The sequence below is a fragment of the Marmota marmota genome, unplaced genomic scaffold, assembly GCF_001458135.2.
Source record: "Marmota marmota marmota unplaced genomic scaffold, marMar, whole genome shotgun sequence".
NCBI lineage: Eukaryota > Metazoa > Chordata > Mammalia > Rodentia > Sciuridae > Marmota > Marmota marmota.
In genome coordinates, this window is record NW_026000068.1 from 23,498,134 (window position 1) to 23,516,741 (window position 18,608).

The 18,608-nt window shown below is 39.2% G+C and overlaps 1 protein-coding gene across 2 annotated transcripts in view; it reads left to right on the plus strand.

The window, feature by feature from the left end:
• Positions 1-18,608, plus strand: part of St6galnac3 (ST6 N-acetylgalactosaminide alpha-2,6-sialyltransferase 3) — a 517,617-nt gene that overhangs the window by 153,842 nt on the left and 345,167 nt on the right. The window lies entirely within an intron of this gene.

The window sequence follows — 18,608 nt, forward strand, 5'->3', positions numbered from 1 at the left end:
CGATAATTACTAATCTACTCTCTGACTTGTGGATTTGCCTATTCTGGACATTTTCTATAAATAAGATCATTTAATACAAGACCTTTTTTTTTCAACTAGTTTCTTTTACTTAGCATATTTTGAGGTTTATGCATATTGTAGTTTGTATCAGTACTTAACTATTTTGATTGTCAAATATATTCCACTGAATGAATTTACCATCTTTGTTTATTCATTCACCAGCCTTAGTCACATCTAGGATATAATAATGATACTGCTATGAACATTTGGGTGGACGTAGGTTTTTCGTTCTCTTGGGAATATATTTAGGATTGGAATGCTGCATCATATGGTAGCTTGATGTTTAATTGACAAACTGTTTTCAAAAGTGGCTGCATCCTTTTACAATTCTTCCAGAAATATATGAGGTATACATTTCTCTGCATCCTTGCCCAAACTTGTTATTGTCTATCCTTTTGATTTTAGCCATCCTAGTGAGTGTAAAATGGTGTCTTGTGGGTTTGATTTGCCCATTTCTGTTGATTACGAATACCTTCTCATGTTTGCTAGTCATTTTTATATCTTTAGAGAAATGCCCATTCAAATTCTTTTCTCCATTAAAAAAAAATTCAAGTTGTCTTTTCGTTGTTAGGTTGTAAGAGTAACCTGTATATTTTGTTTCACATCAGATATGGGATTTGCAAATATTTTCTCCCATTCTATGGATTATCTTTTTACTTTCTTGATGGTATTTTTTTTGAAACATACCTTTTTTAAAAAAAAATTTTGATGATGCCTACTTTAACTTTTTCTTTTTTCCTATTTGTGCTTTGGGTGTCACATTTAAGGAATCATAACCTAATTCAGAGAAGTCTCAGATCTTTAATAACAGAGCTATACAAAACGGGATGGTTTGTATTGTCTAACCAGCTCTTGTCAGGCCTCAATGGCTTCCAGACCAAGTTTTGGCTGAGCTATCAAGGAAGTGTTAAAATCTTATTTTCATAGCTCATTGATGGTGTGAGGATGGCACAGCTGCTAGGCATTTGGACAGTGCAGCAATTGCTTTAATTGGACATTCCTCAACCCTCTTGTCTGACTTGTTAATGGCTTTTTAAGTGAGACACACCAGCCAAGTGAATTAGACTACTTGGCAAGTCAATTCCTGCTCACTTGGAAGCGTTAATCCATGGAAAATAAGCAGAGGCCTTCAGCCAGGAGGAAACCTGAATTGTATTTGCAGAGGTGAAAGAGAAAGAGCTGTTGTCTCTTTCCAGCAGTTTCCAAGTGCACTTCCAAGGACCATGTGGAGGCAGGGCTTCTTAGCTTTCTTCAGTGCATTCCTGTTTCTAAGTGCTTATAAGCCACCTGCTTGAAGGCTGTCCTGGAGTCTGCCCTGAGGAGCTTCTATTCATGCAAGAAGTAGAGAATACACAGATGAAACAATTAGAAGTAATTTGCTGATGATGTAAAAGACTTTATCCTCTCCTTTGTTTAGTGTATTCTGACATCAGTCAACCACTCAAAAGAACAGTGACAACAATAAATTCTTAGGTGCCAAACTTGTTGGTTTTCCAAGCCTGTGCATATAGCCTTGACCTTCCTATTGGGCTCCACCCTGAATTTCCATCTGCTGTGCACACTGTCTTTACACAGAAATCCTGGCAGCACAAATTCACACACCTAAAATCAAATTTCTTTTTTCTTTCTTGACTCTTCTACTGCCATCCATCTGTTCTCTTCTGACCATGGCCTAACCACCTCCCTCAATGACCATGTCCTCCCATCGTCAGTCCCATGTCACTACTATAGTTATTTGTTATTTCCTTTCAATTCCCACTTTATTTCTTTCCTGAATATTATAAGTCGACTTCTTACAATATAAGGCTTCTTTCACACCCAATTTCTTCCCAAATCCTTTGTCTACATTTTTGCCAAAATTATTTTCAAAATCATGATTCTTATTCTGCCTTTTTCCTTTTTTTTTAATGCATCTTTGTTACTTTCCAAAGCCTGGAGGGTAAGGTCTGAATTTTGTACAGCTTATGTAGACTGTGTCAACACTCAAGGTCTGGGAAATGTGGTGAAGCATTAGACATCTTAGGATATTCCAGTGCACTTCTAGGGTGTATGTCATATTTGGTCAAATTACACTATTCTTGCCTCAACCTCCCTTCCTAGCCATGCCTACCTCGTTCAAAATCCTTCACTGTTCTCTCATCACACATCGGTATAGTGCCTCCCTCAGAGGGGATGTTCCATGAAGGGCCTAAGGGATGGACTTACTGAACCAAATATGATTCAAACTACTGTCCTCACCCACCTAAAGGCAAATGTGTTCAAATTTCAATTAGTCTTTAGTGTGGTTTAAGTGCTTTTAATGTGATGATCGGTTGTCATTTGATGGTGGAGGGAGTAGTGATGGCAGGAATGGAAACCAGATGACACAATGGTGAGAAATGGAGTGATGCCCACGGAGGGCCCTGCCAAGCCTGGAGTGGCTCTTCTGCCCTTTTTGTGGTGCTGACCAAGGTGGGTGGCATTATAACATGGTAGTTACGTGGACACTGGCTGTAAATTCAAAAGGATTTTGAATCCAGGTTTATAGAGGTCATCTGCCTTGCTTTTCAGAACCACAGTATCTACCTTGTGATGTGAGACAAACACTCCCCAAAGGGGTTTGTGGGAATGAATAGGATAACAAGTGTGCTATATTGAGCCAAGTTCTCTCTCTTATCAAATAGAGCTGTATTCTGCTTATGTTTAAGGGAGTGTGTATATGTGTATATATGGGGTGAGTGTATATAATGACACTAGTTTTGGGGGAAAATGTGATATTTCTGATATATCTTGCCAGTAGTTCCCTTGAGGACAGTCCTTTTTCTTTATTTCTTAGGCTGGGGGCCGAGATTTCCTCTTGCTATGAGTGCTATGAGGGATGTGATGTTAAAGCCAGTGAATCGAAATGGTGCAAAGTGAAATTCTTCCTCGAATTTATCCTTCGGGGTATTTAAATAGCAATGTCCAAGGCTGTAAACACAGCTGAGAAATGCTGTTATTGCATTTAAGAATCTCTTTTCTGTAGTATTAAGACATTTTGATTTAATTGGTAAGCTGCTCTGTGATAGCGTTCAATTGAAATGAGGTTTGTGGAGTAGAGAATCATAAGGCAATCTCTCATGGAGCAAAGATTGCTGATGAAGTCTACCTTATTGCCGTGTGTCAGAAATTAAATCACTGTCTATTGTCATGAAGCGATCGATCAGATTCTCTTTTTTGATGGTATAACGCTAGTGGGGAAGATAGAAAAAGTAAGGATATAAAATAGAATTTTACCACTTCTCTATTGTGCTGCTTTCTTTATGGTATTGGTAGTGCTCTTGGCTTGCTATACTGAAATATAAGTTGGTATTTTCATAGGACACAAAAAGATAGACACACACAAACACACTAAAAGCTCAGAAAAGTGATTATATTATAGTATAAAGAAAAGTACGATTTGATCTTTAAAAATATCTCAGGATCCTTGGAATTCTGTGACGAGTTATTTTCAATTTACACATTTTTTTCTGCATCATTCTTTCTTTAGTAAATTGGGAATAAAGAATCTGCCCTATTTTTTTTCCCTGAAGAAAGAAGTAGAAATGTGTTTGCAGAGAGCCATGAAGTCCTAGACTACAAAATACTGTCATTACTGTCTTTGGCTTGCACGGAGATGAAGGTGCTCATTTAAAATGGGAAGCCATTTGCCATTAAAGCTTCCCATGAACCTGAACTGATATAGAATCAAAGGTTTTTCAAAAGCATGATGGAGAGATTGACTGTGTCAACACTCAAGGTCTGGGAAATGTGGTGAAGCATCAGATATCTTAGGATACTCCAGTGCACTTCTAGGGTGTATGTCATATTTGGTCAAATTACAGAATTCTTTCATTGTTTCTTCATTAAAATGGGTTCAATTGGAGTATTCCCTGCAAGGAAAAGTCATCCATTCAGCAACATTAACCCTGTCTAACTTGCTATGCATACACTTGATGGAAAGCACTGTAAGGCAGTGAAGCCAAGAATCCTCAACTCCTCTAGCACTGGTGATCCTCTCTGCACTTTCCTGTATTCTAGCAGACAGCCTGGGTCTCATCAGTCTCCTGTGCCCTAACTGACTCACCTCTTCCTGTGGGATTCTGTGTTAGGGTGGTGTGTGAAGCACAGACCTTGGGATTCCTTGAAGAATTCTCCAAGCCCCTCAGTGGCCCATTGGCAGCTTAGAGGGAAATGGTGGTAAATGAGGTAGAAGCCCTCTGTGAATGGAGTAATGATCTGGAAGGGGCTATAAGTTTGGATTCTCATTCTAATAATTTTCTCTATGACCTTGGTAAATGACTTTATTTCTCTGCCTTTGCAGATGGAAGGAATCATGAAAATGCTTCTATGAAATCTTGAATCCATAAAATGCTCTAGAGATGCTAAATATACACCATTTATTATGCAGTTTTCCTGTGTTCTTAGGACAGTTACTATTTCTAGACCTAAGTGGATCAGAGGAGAATAGTGCTCTAATGCTCTAAGAAGAAAACGAATGTTAAGCTGGATACTGGTGTACTTAGCTGCAATTAAGGAAGCTGCTGTGGAATTAGTGACTCACCCTTCATCAGGATGGCAAAGCTGTCTCATGCCGTGTTTTGATTTTTCTCCCCTGTTCAAAGTCTCTCCTCTGTGATAGGAGAAAATGACAATTATCATCTGCTTGTGTTGTTTCCATTTTTGGTAAGCAGTGGGCAGAGTTGACATTGGATAAAATTTCAAAGACTGTTTTGTGAAAAAGCATTCCCTCTTAACAATGGTAAAATGGTAGGGGAGAGAGAATTGCTGGTTTTTATTTTACCACATTCAATTTTCTGCAAAGGCTAAATTCAAAACTGTCCCATAGACCTTGGGAATCTGGTTTTTGTCACTACTTGCATGTGAATTTACAGCTTTAAAACTGTTGGCTTATGATGTGTCAGAAAATGACCTTTAAACACATCGAGTTGAAAGATCTAATTGACTTTGATGAGCAATTCTTGAATCCATCCTGTGTATGAAATGGAAAGTTGTTGCCTTGGGTGTGGCAGAAGAGACAGATTTTTAAGATAGTTTGAGCCGAAAACAAGGAGAGAACACAGTGCAAACAAACAAAAACAAAACAAAACAAAACCCCTAGATTGACTAACATTATATTTCATGTTGCTTTCTCTGCATAGGTTAAAGCAGAGGTGGCTTCCTTATCATGCTGATTCAGGTGACTGGGCCCCTTCTGAATATGCTGTGAATATGCTTTTTGGAAAACTGGCCTGTTTCTGAGCTTGATTGAATGGCAGCTAGTATGAATGATTCCATTCTGGTAGGGTCTGTCTGTTGGGGCTTCATTCAGGAACTTAGTCCAATGCAATGACCTCCTATAAATTTCACTTCACAGATGTTGCCCACACCCCTGTGTCAATTTCATCACTTATGTCCATTCATCACGCTGCCTCCTATCCACCATAACTCACAGAGTTGTTTGTGCTTGGGAGGAATCCAAGAATCCAAGGCATTTTAAATACAGGGTTAATATGAACAAATTTTAGTTAAATGATAAATTTTATAGAAAAAGCAGAGCACGCTGAGGCCATCTGCATGCAAATTTTGGATTATCTGCTCTTTTGTGTTATCTATGCTATGATACTTTTCCATTGGTGCAAATAAAAACCAATCAATTGAATTCCCTGTTTGGAGAGAGAGAGAGAGAGAGAGAGAGAGAGAGATTGGGAATAAAATCTTGCAGAGGCTGCAAACTGGTCCTCAAAGCTGAACTTGACCCTTGTGTGTTTTGTTCAGTTGGTACGAATTTAAATATAAATGCATTTAAGATGCTTTCAAATTCAGTTGGCTACAGTCCTCCTGGCTCCTAATGTCTTACATGCTGCCTGTTTTGCTGCTTTGCTACATGCTTGGTCCTCAAATGTTACTGAGTTGGCAATTCCTAGTTTAAAGATTTGTTCCTATTGAGCTGGGGTTGTGGCTCAGTGGTAGAGTGCTCGGATAGCATGTTCGATCCCACATAAAAATAAAATATTGTGTCCACCTAACAAAACTAAAAAATAAATATTAAAAAAAAAGATTTGTTTCTATCATGAAAATGTGGGTGTTTCAGATAAGGACTTAATTTTTCTCTTGTGTGTGGCACGAAAGCCTATCTATACCAGAACAATAATTAGAAAGTAAAAGAGTGCAAGGAAAAGAAGAACAAAACTGAAAAGCGATACAAAAGGCAGGCAATAATGAAATGAGGAAAATATAATAGAGATTACGTTTACTTTTTACTGTGAGAATCTCTAAAGGAAATGGAAAAAAAGTGACACAAGGCAACATTAAAATTAGAGAATTTTTAAGACAGTCAATAATAACACATGCAAAGCACAATTAGGAAAAGCAACAGAGGGGTAGCAAGCCTAAACTGAAAGTATGCAATATTTTTGCAATAAAAGTTAAGATACTTTATACTAGTTTAAAATGTATTTCTACTTTGTGTACAGCTATACTGTTTGACCTGTTATAACAAGTATTAAATTACCTTTGTAATTTAAAGAAGAAAAGAAATAGGTAACAGTCTTCCCTCCCTCCAATTCTACTTTGGAAGAGCCATTGTTAAATAGATTGCAAATCTGTGCACTTTTCAAAATTGTAGTAATTTCAAAAGACAATCCTCATGTAAGAGAAGGCCAGGTATTTGGAATATTCCTTGATCATAACAAAAAGGCACTGAAACTCAGAGGCAGCAAGAGACCCCATTATGGGCGCAAAGAGTAGCAATGGAAATAAAAGTGAATTACTGAACAAGTTGCCTTCCAACTGGGTAGGTGTGTGTTAAAGTGGCATTGTAAGTGGCGTCCCACTGCTTAGTGAGTTTAAATTGTATCAACCAAATATAAAATACAAGCCAATTTTAAAAATTAGAATTTGGAGGATACATGTGTTTAGGTTAGAGGGTTTTTTTTTTTTTAAGTAGGATTTTAAAATATCTTGGTATTTATTTTGGGTTTGTTGGATGGTGGCAGACACCTTCAAGGAATGATGTGGTTGGAGTACATCAAGTACATAAAAATACTTGGAATTAAAAAAAAAAAGTCCAGGAAATTTGAGAAAACAAAAAGAAGTGCTGTGTAATTTATAAACAAGACATGCTGAATAATGTTTTCATAGAAACAGGGATAATATCCCAATCACAAAAGTTAAAATCAATGTAACATGAGGCATTCATAGCATTTTGAATATTCTGTTCATATTCAGGCTTATTGATTATATTATTTAAGTTTTCGGACTGGTAATTGGTTTTGACGAACCTCCAAATCTCAGCAATGCGGAAATTTGACAGATGTCGGAAAGTAGGTAGTTGTTTCAAGTAAGCCAGGGAATTTTCTTATCCATTGCAAGGATAGGAAGGTATTGCTTCATAATGTCATGTTTATAAGGAAGGTTTCAGAGCATATGGTTCACTCCCCCAATCTTTAAAAATGACAGTTCGTTTTCTTGGATGTTGAAAGGTGCTTTACTTACATGAATATGGTTTTATTATAACCAACCAAAATGTCTTGCTCTTTCTTAATTTAAATAAATTCATTTTTTTAGGAATTACTTTGCCGAGAATTCATACCATGACATGGGTGTGGTTTAGAGTAGTGACTTTAAAGTTTGGATGTGCATCTGAGTAATTTGGGGGAACTTATTAAATAAACAGTTTCTGGGTACCTCCCAGCCCCTTGTGATTCTGGATTTAGTAAACCTAGAATGGAATCCAGGCATCTATCTTTTAGTAAGCACCATGACCAATTCTGCAGCATAGTCAGGTTTAAAGAGCATTGACTTGAGCAGAACTGATTTATTTAAAAGAATCTTCAAGCGTCCTTAGTTGTGCTCTTCAGTAATGATAGCTCCTCATAGTGCCATGCATATTCCATTAAATCTCTCCGTCATTTATTCTTTCATTGCCCCACTTTCGATTCTTCTGCTCAGTCCCTGTCTTTGTTAGTCTATACCCACAGTTCACTAATGAAAGCCAGTAGCTTCTAAAATGTGCTGAGATTCACAGTTGATACAAATTGAGAAAGAGTGACAGGTTATTCTGCTGAATGATATTGGAAAAAAAGGTGTGATAGAAGCCTAATGATGTTATTTTATTTGGGCCCCATATCTTTTACACTCTTGGTTGCTTTTCCTTTCACCAAATGGCATCTTATGCAGAAACCCACTCTATTAAGTAGACAAAAGAACACGGAGCTGCTCTGGCCGGCAGCCCTGCCCTATTGGCCTCTTCTGATTCAGGCACTGCTGTCCCCAGGCTCCTCTGCCTCATGTGAACCTGAAAACTGCTGTGACTTTTAATTAAGCTTTTGTGTCCCACATAAAGGCAATAAGCATATTGCAGTGGCCTTTTCATGTTTAAGTAGTGTCGGATCACTGTTATGTTCTCAGTGTAGAGTTGGTTGTTAATTCAAATGATTCATGTGTAATTTTAAGTGTTTTCATCATAAACCTATCTCCGACTTTTATAGGGAATTTCAATTGTAAAATAAGATAAGGTGTTAAGTTTAATTTTTTAGAAGGAAATATCCATTCAATAACTATTAAGCAGCTTCAAGTATGACACAAATTCAGGCTGTAAAGTACAGTATATCTCCCTACAGAATTATCTGATCTTTAAACTGGAAGGCAGGCCATTCTCATCAAAGATTGCTTTTTCTGGTCTTTGTTTCCTCAGCTCTTTAAAGAAATGGGCACCTTTAGCACGGATGGGTTTATATCCAGATGATAATTCCAGAGCCATCAGGGCTTCAGGTTTGGCTGGGGAAAGAAATCAATTTTATTGTCACTTGAAGGCTCCCCTGGGATGTAGCAATATTGAAGAAAGCTGTGTATTCTAGAATGTCGACTTTTCAGAGGTTTGGAGTTTGCTTAAAAAGTAAATGATGTTTGACTTAATTAAACTCTGAGTCCCTACTATATACAAGCTACTGTGCATGGTCTGGGCCCACATGGCATTGTAGGATGTGGCTTTGACCCTCAAGGGCTTTGCAGTCTAGCTGGAAAGAATATTCTGGCAGGAAGAAAACCCAGGAAGGTGTCAGACTGTGTACTACAGAATGCATAATGTAATTGAAGTCATGGAAGTTGCCAGGTTTTATCACAAACTTAAAAAATCTAGCAAGTCTTTTTGTATATATTTGTGACTCCCCCAAAATTTACCACCTTCAAAATTTTCTGGTGAAGAGAGAAAACTCTTTCACATGTGGTGAGAGTGTTTGTCTTGTTTCTAGGAAAAGATTTATATTCTCCCTGTCTTTTCAATCCTGTTTTCCTTGTATGCTACAAACCAAACTTCATTCAGGAAAATAAAAGATGAATGCATGCTCTGAAAGAATACAGAATTATGATGAAATGGCCATGATTTCTTTTACAAGACGAAAAAAAATAAGCATGTGAGTGAGAAGCATAAGAATGAAATTCTCTAGGTTGCCATGTGCTTACAAAAAAAAAAAACAAAAAACTAAGGCAGCTGCATCGATGGCGAAGAAACCAAATGCCATATGCAGTGGGGGTAAAGACTTTGGAGACTTAAATGGATGGTAATGAAGGGGAAAACGTGTACAGTCTGAGGAGAGAGAGCCTGAATAGACATCCTGGCCTGATTGCTGACTGGAAATGGTTATGTGACCTCTCTCTGTCCCCATTTCACGTGACAATATCTATCACATGTGTTGTTGGGTAAAGCACTTAGCATAATGCCTGGCGCCTATTTAGTCAGTGCTCAATAAATGTTAGCTGTTCTCATCATCACCACCAACATCATCATTCTCTAATAAAAATTAAGCCCTTCTCTCATGGATAAGCCCATAATTTAATACCATTGCCTTCTTTTAAACAGTTTAAAAGCACTAGCACTTTATAGATTGCAGTGGGGAAAACTGTAAGAGAAATGGGTGCCATGACCTATCTGGAACTGGAAACACCTCTCTCTACTAGTATATAAAGACTGGTGCTGAGTACATATACTCCAAAGTTTACTTGAATTTGGGGCAGTAGGATTTTTGGTGCTAATGAGCTTGTATTTATTTGCTCTGATTTACAAAGGTGCTGGGTTTTTTTCTCAAAATCAGGGAACGCTTCCCAAATTTAAAATGATATCCTTCCTTATATATAGAATCCTGGGCAGCACTCCAGGGGGTGAATGGAGACTGGACCCTCATCTTCTTTTCCTCCTTCTTGCCCTAATTTTGCTTCTTTTTAACCTTTATTTTCTAACTGAAATATAGAATAGCTGGGCTGAGATTTTCAAGCCAATTACCTCACCTGCTTCAGGGCCTTGGAGCCCAAAGACCTGTGGGTGATCTGTGATGGAGGCAGGCAGGACGCTTTGGGGACCACGCTTCACATTTGGAAAAATCCTGGTTTGAAAATGTGGGAGGGAAGCTGGGCAGCTTGAGAGAACCATGTGGCTGCCTAATCAGAAAATGTTGAAATGGAAAGATGTTGGAATAGAAAATCAAATGTCATTTATTCATCGGCCCACGCTTTCACAAGTACCTTCTTGGAAGCTTAAGCGTATTCTTTTGGTGGTGGCCTTTTAAATGTCAGACTGCAGAAGGATTTCTGTTTTTAGTGAAGGCTGATCTCTAAGGCAATTAGATAATAGTTAAAGTAATAGCCACCCTGTATTGAGCACTTGCTATGTGCCAATTTCTGTGCTCAGCACTTTCTTTACCATGTTTCAATCAGAACAATATTCCTCTGAGAAGAAGGGCATTATTATCATCATTTTGTAGTTGAGGAAACTGAGATTTAGAGATGGATAAAGTGTCCAAGGTCATAGGAAAGACGTCTTTGAGATGAGACATGAACCTGGGTCTGTCTGACTTCAAAGCATGTGCCCTTAAACACTTTGCTGTATTTCATGTACATGTCATGGGGTGCAGTTTCACTGAAAGGATGTTTTAGTTTGAAGATAAATCAGGCCAGGCCGAAAGATAATTAGGTGTAGACTCGGATTAAACTTAATATATTCATCTCTTTCTTGTTCCTGTTAGGCTCATTTACTAAAAAAAAAAAAAAAATGTTTTCTAAAGGGTTCTTTTGTTTTTTAATCCAATATACTTCGGGTATCTATCAAGATTAATTCATATGTGACTTTAAAATTTTTAAAAAAGGTTTTTAATTGACCACTGAAGTTGTATGTATTTATATGTGCAACCTGACATTTTGATATTCATGTGCATTTTGGAATGGCTAAGTCAAGATCATCAGCCTATGTATTACCACAGTTACTTTCTTTTTTTGATGAAACTACTTAAAATCTAACCACTTTGCAATTTTTACGCACACAGTATATACTTGTTATATAATGTTATGAACTATTATCTCCTCTTTGTACAGTAGACCTCTTGAACTTATTCCTCCTGTCTAATTGGAATTATGTTCTTTGACAAATATCTCCCATGTTTCTGTATCTGTCTTTTTTTCCCTTTTTTCCTCCAGTGCTGGTGATAGAACCCAGGGCCTGATAAATGCTAGGCAAGTGCTCTACTACTAAGCTACAGCCCCAGCCCACTGTGTCTGTCTTTTCATGGTTCTCCAGAATGTGGTTTGGTTATACTAAAATTTAGTATAATCAATCTTATATTGGTTTGGATACATCATAGTTTAGTCAACTATTCTTTTATTGATGGTCATTTGTTCTGTTCCTCTGGAGAACCCTGACTGATACAGTGGTTAATCCTGAAGTTCTAGGAAAAATGACAAAATATTCATATTCTGCAAAAGCAGATACTTTTGTGGTAACAGAATTGGTTTAGTTTCTAGGCTCCAGAGTTTCCTTCTTTCGGCAGCTGCTGGGAAGACACATTTTGCCTCTCTGAACACCATCTTTCTTTCTCTGTTGTCTGACCCTAGCAGTTGACATGCTGTTTCTGTTGACATGGTAGACTCACTCATTACCTAAGTCAGCGGCACCCTTTGTGTGGGCCTGGGAAGGACTCTTTTTCACCTTCCATCTGTTGATGAACCTTTGTGTCCTAGTGGCATCTTGTAATGAGTGGCATTTAGTGGAGGTAGAAAGAGGTTTGAACTGAAACAGCAACTGAGAGGCTTTGGATGGACAAGTTATATTAAATGTAACTGCTGCAATCAGGGTAACTGAAGTGGGAAGATAAGAGGAGGTTGCCAAAAGTCCTGGGACAGTTGGATAAGGTGTTATTTTGCACAACATACAGCAACCAGTGTGTACTCCTACTGGTGTGAGGAGACATTACCCACATCCCCTCATTTTACAGATGAGGAAACTTCTTAGCAAGTCAGTAACAGTCTGAGATTCTATTACTTAGAACAAGCAGAGAAGTGTCAGGAAGGAGTTGGGGTTATCTCTAGGCAGCTACATCTGCATAGTACTGGTAACTTTAAATTTTTTCCATTACTGCCCTGGATTCATTTGAAGTAATGGACCTATCTATCTCTCTATATTATAGTCATCAAATTATCTTTGGTAACTATATAGGTGTTATTAGTTTAAACCTTTAAGACCCATGAAAATACTTCAGTTCTCCAAGCACGTCTGCCACGTGCACTTAAGAAGATTCTGCACTGAATAGTAATTGTAGTCGCTACTGCCATGCTCTTGTAATATCTCCTATAAAAATAATAATTTGCGCTTCAAATGTCTCTTTCTGTGAGTTGCTCAAAGTGCCTTGCAGGAATCACTTACTTAAATCCATCTTTCAAGATGGTATGTGGAATAGCTTCCAGGGGAGCGGCTCAGTAGGAGATGAGGATGAGTTCCAGAAGTGCCTGGAATCTAAACCTAAGCCTGGTTTTGCTCAGATGTGATCCTTACTCATCACTTAGAATAACAACTTCTGTGGTCAAGCTCTTGTGTTTATTGACTTACTCACGGAACCTGCCCCTGCAAATGTAGCAGTAGATATTATGACCAGTCATTTTAAGAAGGTGGGGAAGTCATTTTTGGACCCCACATGGAACTGATTAGTGATGGAACCATACCCTAAGACTCTTGACTATAACACCGTGCTTTTCAACTAGATTTCATTACCTAGAGATTCGGTGGTACCTTTAAGGAATGCTCTTTATCTCTCTGGCTTATAAAACATAAATTATCTATGCCTCATTAATATGAAGCCAGTTAACAGGAGCATCTCGACACAATTCACATATCTAGCAATAAAACTCAATACCATTTTAACTCTAGGAATGTGTATACAGGTGATATTTGACAATGACAACTGCCTTGAAAAGAAAAAAAAAGGACTTTTTTTTTTTTTTTTTTTGCCAGGAGATTACCAGGGATTGAACTCAGGGGCACTCAACCACTGAGCCACATCCCCAGCCCTTTTTCATATTTTATTAGAGACAAGGTCTCATGGAGTTGCTTAATGCCTCGCCATTGCTGAGGCTGGCTTTGAACTTGTGGTCCTCCTGCCTCAGCCTCCTGAGCCGCTGGGATTACAGCCGTGTGCCACTGTGCCCTGCTAAAAAAGGATATGTGTGTGTGTGTGTGTGTGTGTGTATGTATGTTGTAGATGGACACAATACCTTTATTTTATTTTTATGTGGTGCTGAGGATTGAACCCAGTGCCTCACATGTGCCAGGCGAGAGCTCTACCACTGAGCCAGAGCCAAAGCCCCTAAAAAAAGGGCATTTTTTTTTACTAGAGTAAATATAATAAAGAATTGGCTTGGTAGCTTCTGTGAGTCACGTGTGTGTGTGCTCACATACATCTGTTTTGGTAGAATTCAATATTTTGAGACCAACTGTGGCTATATTAGCCATCGAGGTTACCTGTATGGGTGATGGTTATGTGGGATGGTGCTACTGGTACAGTGTCATGTCCTAAGTGTATTTGACAGTAATAACACAGTTTTGCTAATCATTTTTGATCAAGTATACAAAATTCATTTGTAACATTTCCTTTTTTTAATATTTATTTTTTAGTTGTAGTCAGACACATGCCTTTATTTTATTTATTTTTTTATGTGGTGCTGAGGATCGAACCCAGGGCCTTGCATGTGCTGGGCAAATACTCTACCGCGGAGCCACAACCCCAGCCCAGTTGTAACATTTCATTTGGGGAACAAACATGCTCCTGCATGTTGCCATTCTCCTCCCTCTGTTTTTTTTCTCCCTTACTGCTCTTCATATTGATAGGCTGTGAGAACATGCACGTCTATCAGATGAAACCATATTTTCTCTCAGTTCTTCACCACAAACATATACTTTAATCAAAATTAAAGTAAAAAATACTGAAAATAAGGCACAAAAATATTGCACTTAGTATAGGGTCTATAGCCAGCATTCACTCAACTCATTCCCATTTGTAAGAGCAGGGGTTTGGGCTTAGGCAGACCTGGGATGGATCCTGGCTCAGCTGCTCACTGGCCATTGAGACCTTATTTACATCAGTTTCCTTATCTATGAAATGAGGAGGCTCATACTTGCCTCATAGGGTAGTTGTAAGGATGAGAGTGTGCGTGAAGTTGCATGCTTAGTGCTAGAATGTAGTGTTGTTCCATGTTAAATCGCCGTGTTTCTCACAGTGTGGCATTGTTGGAGTATCACCTGCACTGCTTGTGAGAACTTCTGATTCCTACACTTAGCTCTGCCACATACACATACACAAAGAGAATTTGGTGCAGTAGGTCCCGTGAGGCCCCAGGAATCTGCAGTCTCACTGGTGAATGGTTTAAGGATCACAGTCAGGAATTCCATGCTTTTGGTTCTAAGCAAATGGGCTATATAATGAATTCTTCAAATATTTCTGGATTATGGTCAAATTCTAAAAATTTTGCAGAGGAAGAAATTATAACATTAACCAACTATAAATAGCTAGTAGTAGAAAACTGGATGTTGTAGAATCCATTTATTCATTCATCAGACATCATCAGGGCACCTTCTCTCTGTCAAATGTTCTCCTCATTGCAGGGAACATGATGATAACAAAAGCAGCCCAGGAGGCAGAGGACTAAACAAGTAACTTCCTTTCCTGGGAGCCCTCACCTTTATTTCCCAGGACATGCTGTCTTCCTCAGCTTAAGGGTGACTCTGTCAAGTAGGTCTGTAGATACTCTAAAGCCTCCTCATTTCACAGAACATTTGCCATTTCTTCAGAAAGGTGGTGGGTCTCAAAGGAGACAGTCTCAGAGGAAGAACAGCCTGAAGCCCCTTTATATGGGGGGCTCGACCCTGCATGCCTGACTCAACCCGGTTGTACTTGTCTACATGTGGAACACAGACTGCTGGGACAGCAGATGTCATTTCCTTCTGGAGCCTAGATGATGAGATTTGTTCTCTCATGGTTAAAGAGCCCCAGATGCTCCTAGGACATCATCTAGCAATTGGCTCAGTGGGTTCTATATGCAGTTCTCTTCCATCTGCTCCATCTCCTTCTGCTCACCTTCTAAGTCTCCTGCTGCCACCCTCCCAGTGAGTATCCCAGCCACTGATCTTTCCCTTCTGTCCTACTTGGGACACAGATAATCCAGACCAGAAAGTTGGAAAGTACTTGACTTCTCAGTCACATGTCTCTCCAGCTATGGATTATGTTCAGTAGCAGCACATGATCTCAGGTGCAGCTGCTCTGTAGGATTAGCCCAAGTGGCCCAAGGAAGAATTTTCTTTGGGTTGTATCCTATGTAAGGCCAGGTTCAGGTCTTGTTGAAAGGCAGCATGTGAATGAATGGTGAGAGAACTGGCAATACCAACGTGAACGTCCCTCTGTTCAGTTTACTTTCCAACATTGTCTGGGTGCCAAGTCACTCAGGAACATCCCAGTTTTCCTTCCAGCCCAGTGATACTCTGGATCATGGCAACCAGTGTCCGCTGGGATCTTTTTCTTATATTCTGGTGATTCTGATCCAGGTCTCTGATCCCTTCCTCAGTTATCTTCCTCAAATTATGGATCTTCAAGGTTCAACTTTTTGATCATGATCCCTTGTATGTACCTCCTTCTCTCTCTCACTGACCTCTCTGGACTTGGTCATTAGTTCACTTAAGATTTTGCTAGGTTGCCTCCTCCTCTGTCACTTCCCTTCCCATTCTGTCCAAGATCTGCCTAAAGTGAGATGAAGCAGTGCTATATCCATTGCTGTATTTTTTTTCCTTTTCCTTTGCTTTTTCCTTCTGCTTGCTATAGAAGAGCACCTGTAACCATCTTTGCTGTATTTTTTCCACCTTTTCTTTAGCACCCACGTGAAAACACAGTATAGATTTTTGAAGGAAAATATGTTAGCACTGAGGCTGAATAAGAATCTGATCTTCATAATCCTAACATTTGAAAAGAATACACATTTTCTAAAGAAGAGTAGACTGTTATCTTAATTATCACCTCTGTAAAATTGTGAACGGTCAGAAACCCAAGAAATGGCTTTGCTTTGACTATGTGTAGTATGCAAATGAAATGAATTCAAGGCAACTGAGACCCCAGCTTTAAAACCAGCTCTTTGTGAATCAAAAGCAGCCAATATTCTGTAAATCCTCCCTAGACAGGATTTCTTACAGAAAGACTGGCTGACTCTGTAATGACTATGGCTGCTTTGATATGAGGATGTAGTCAATATCTCATGAAAAAAGATTTCAACTTTCTACTTTCTGCAGTATAGGGGAGAAGGGAAGTACGTGATGTTCTCATGTCCACCTGACTCAGCGACCAAAATGCTTTATAATTTTTTAATTGATTCATCTGAAAAGTCTACTCCCGGTAGCACTCACAGATCTCCATTTATGTAGGGAAGAAAATTGTAGTCCCATCCCCACAGCTGCTTGAAATTCCATTATTGATGTGATGAGCTCTTTGTTCCTCATTTTGATACAGATAAGATATTGAACTGAAGAAAATGCACGAAATATATCTTTCTCTACTAATAAACCAAGAAGTGGTAGCAGTGCTGTTTGTTAATTCCAGATTTGTTTTGCTTTGCCAAATGGATTTGCCATTAATTTCACTGAGGCCACACAAAACTCTCCATCAGTGACATGGAGAAATAGAGGTGGGATTGTTGAACAGTTGCTGAATTTGTCTTGATGATGCTTGATGCAGATTCAAGAGCGAGGGAGAGTAAAAGCAATCCATTCTGCCGGGGTGCTGAAGCCGGGAGGACAGGCTGCCACTGTGAGTGGGACCCTTTCCTTTGTGAGCCCTGCTGGGGAGCAGTCAGTCTTTCCTTTAGTATTGCATGAAACAAGTGGGGCCAGCCACGCACCAGTGATCTTGATTGGAAGGGAGAAAAAAGAAATCGAATCCCAATGTCTCAAAGCTTCAGTCCTTATTCACTAAGTTCTAGGGGGCATTTCATTCTTAACTAGCTTAGTGTTTCCCATAGTAGCTTGACAATAATCCAAGTAAAGAAAATACCTAGGAAGCAAAATAGACTTGTTAGAAATAAAGGGTGTTACCTGATGGCTGAATAAATTTGACCCCCTTTTCCCTCTTCTGTTTTGATACAATCCTCTTCTCTTTCAGGCAGTCTGTGGGCTGCTCTGCCCCAGCTTGATGCACCTGTCTTATGAGGCCTGGTTGAGGGATGCTTTGTCAGACCTCTCTATCTTAACAGCTTTCTCATCACTCCTTGATGCCACTCTCCAACCTGGGACCACTCCAATCACTTTGTCACTAGGACCTCACATTTTGGCACTTTATGCTGCTTTGTATCATTCTATGTTATATGCTTAATTGCTTCATGGGATTTAATGTTATTAATAGAGTAAAACTGTTTTATTTGGGGATGAAATATAACTTTTTATTGTTGTTGTTGTTGTTCTTAGACTGTAAGCTATGGTGATCTGTTAAGAAGCCCAGAACCAAGTTTGCAGCCCATCAGCAAACCCTGCAGACCTGTGTGATGAACACTAGGGGTCATGACTCTATTCCTGGCTTCATCTGATTGTTCCTTCTCCATCTTCCCTTTTCTCTTTGCTGTTGATCTTTTCTAAGCTTCTTTCCATCCTGTTAGAAATTGGGCAGGTGCTTGTAGATGCCAGGCAGGTGGTGTCATGATCAGCCCAGGGAAGAGGGCCTGGCCGTCTGCCCAGCTGCAGTCACTGGTGTTCACATTGGAGTGAGGGTCACCTCATATATACATGTTTTTTTGGTGCCCCCTCCAACCTGAAAAAAATATTGGAGGGCCCTTTTTAGCTTTTTACATGTCATAGAAATTTGGATTGTACCTTCTGATTTAAAGTTTTATTTGGTAGTGAACCAGTTGCAATGGAACTTACTATTCTACCAGGACTCTTAGGACAAGACCATTCATATTCAGTCACTTGCCACATGCTATTTGCTGATCAGCCAAAACTGTTGAAGGATTCTAAAAGGAATAGGAAAAACGAAAGCTAGTTGCCCAGTTCTCTATAAAGACCCTGGATTGGGTCAAATCCACTGGGAGGACACCTTCCAAAATTGAAGATCTTGATAATGAGTCTTTCTTCCGTCCTAGACTCTAAGTATTCTGGAGTGCTGACTTAGAGGGGACACCATAAGGCATATGTACCTGACACCGAGCACCGAGAGAGAGAGAGAGAGAGAGAGAGAGAGAGAGAGAGAGAGAGAGAGAGA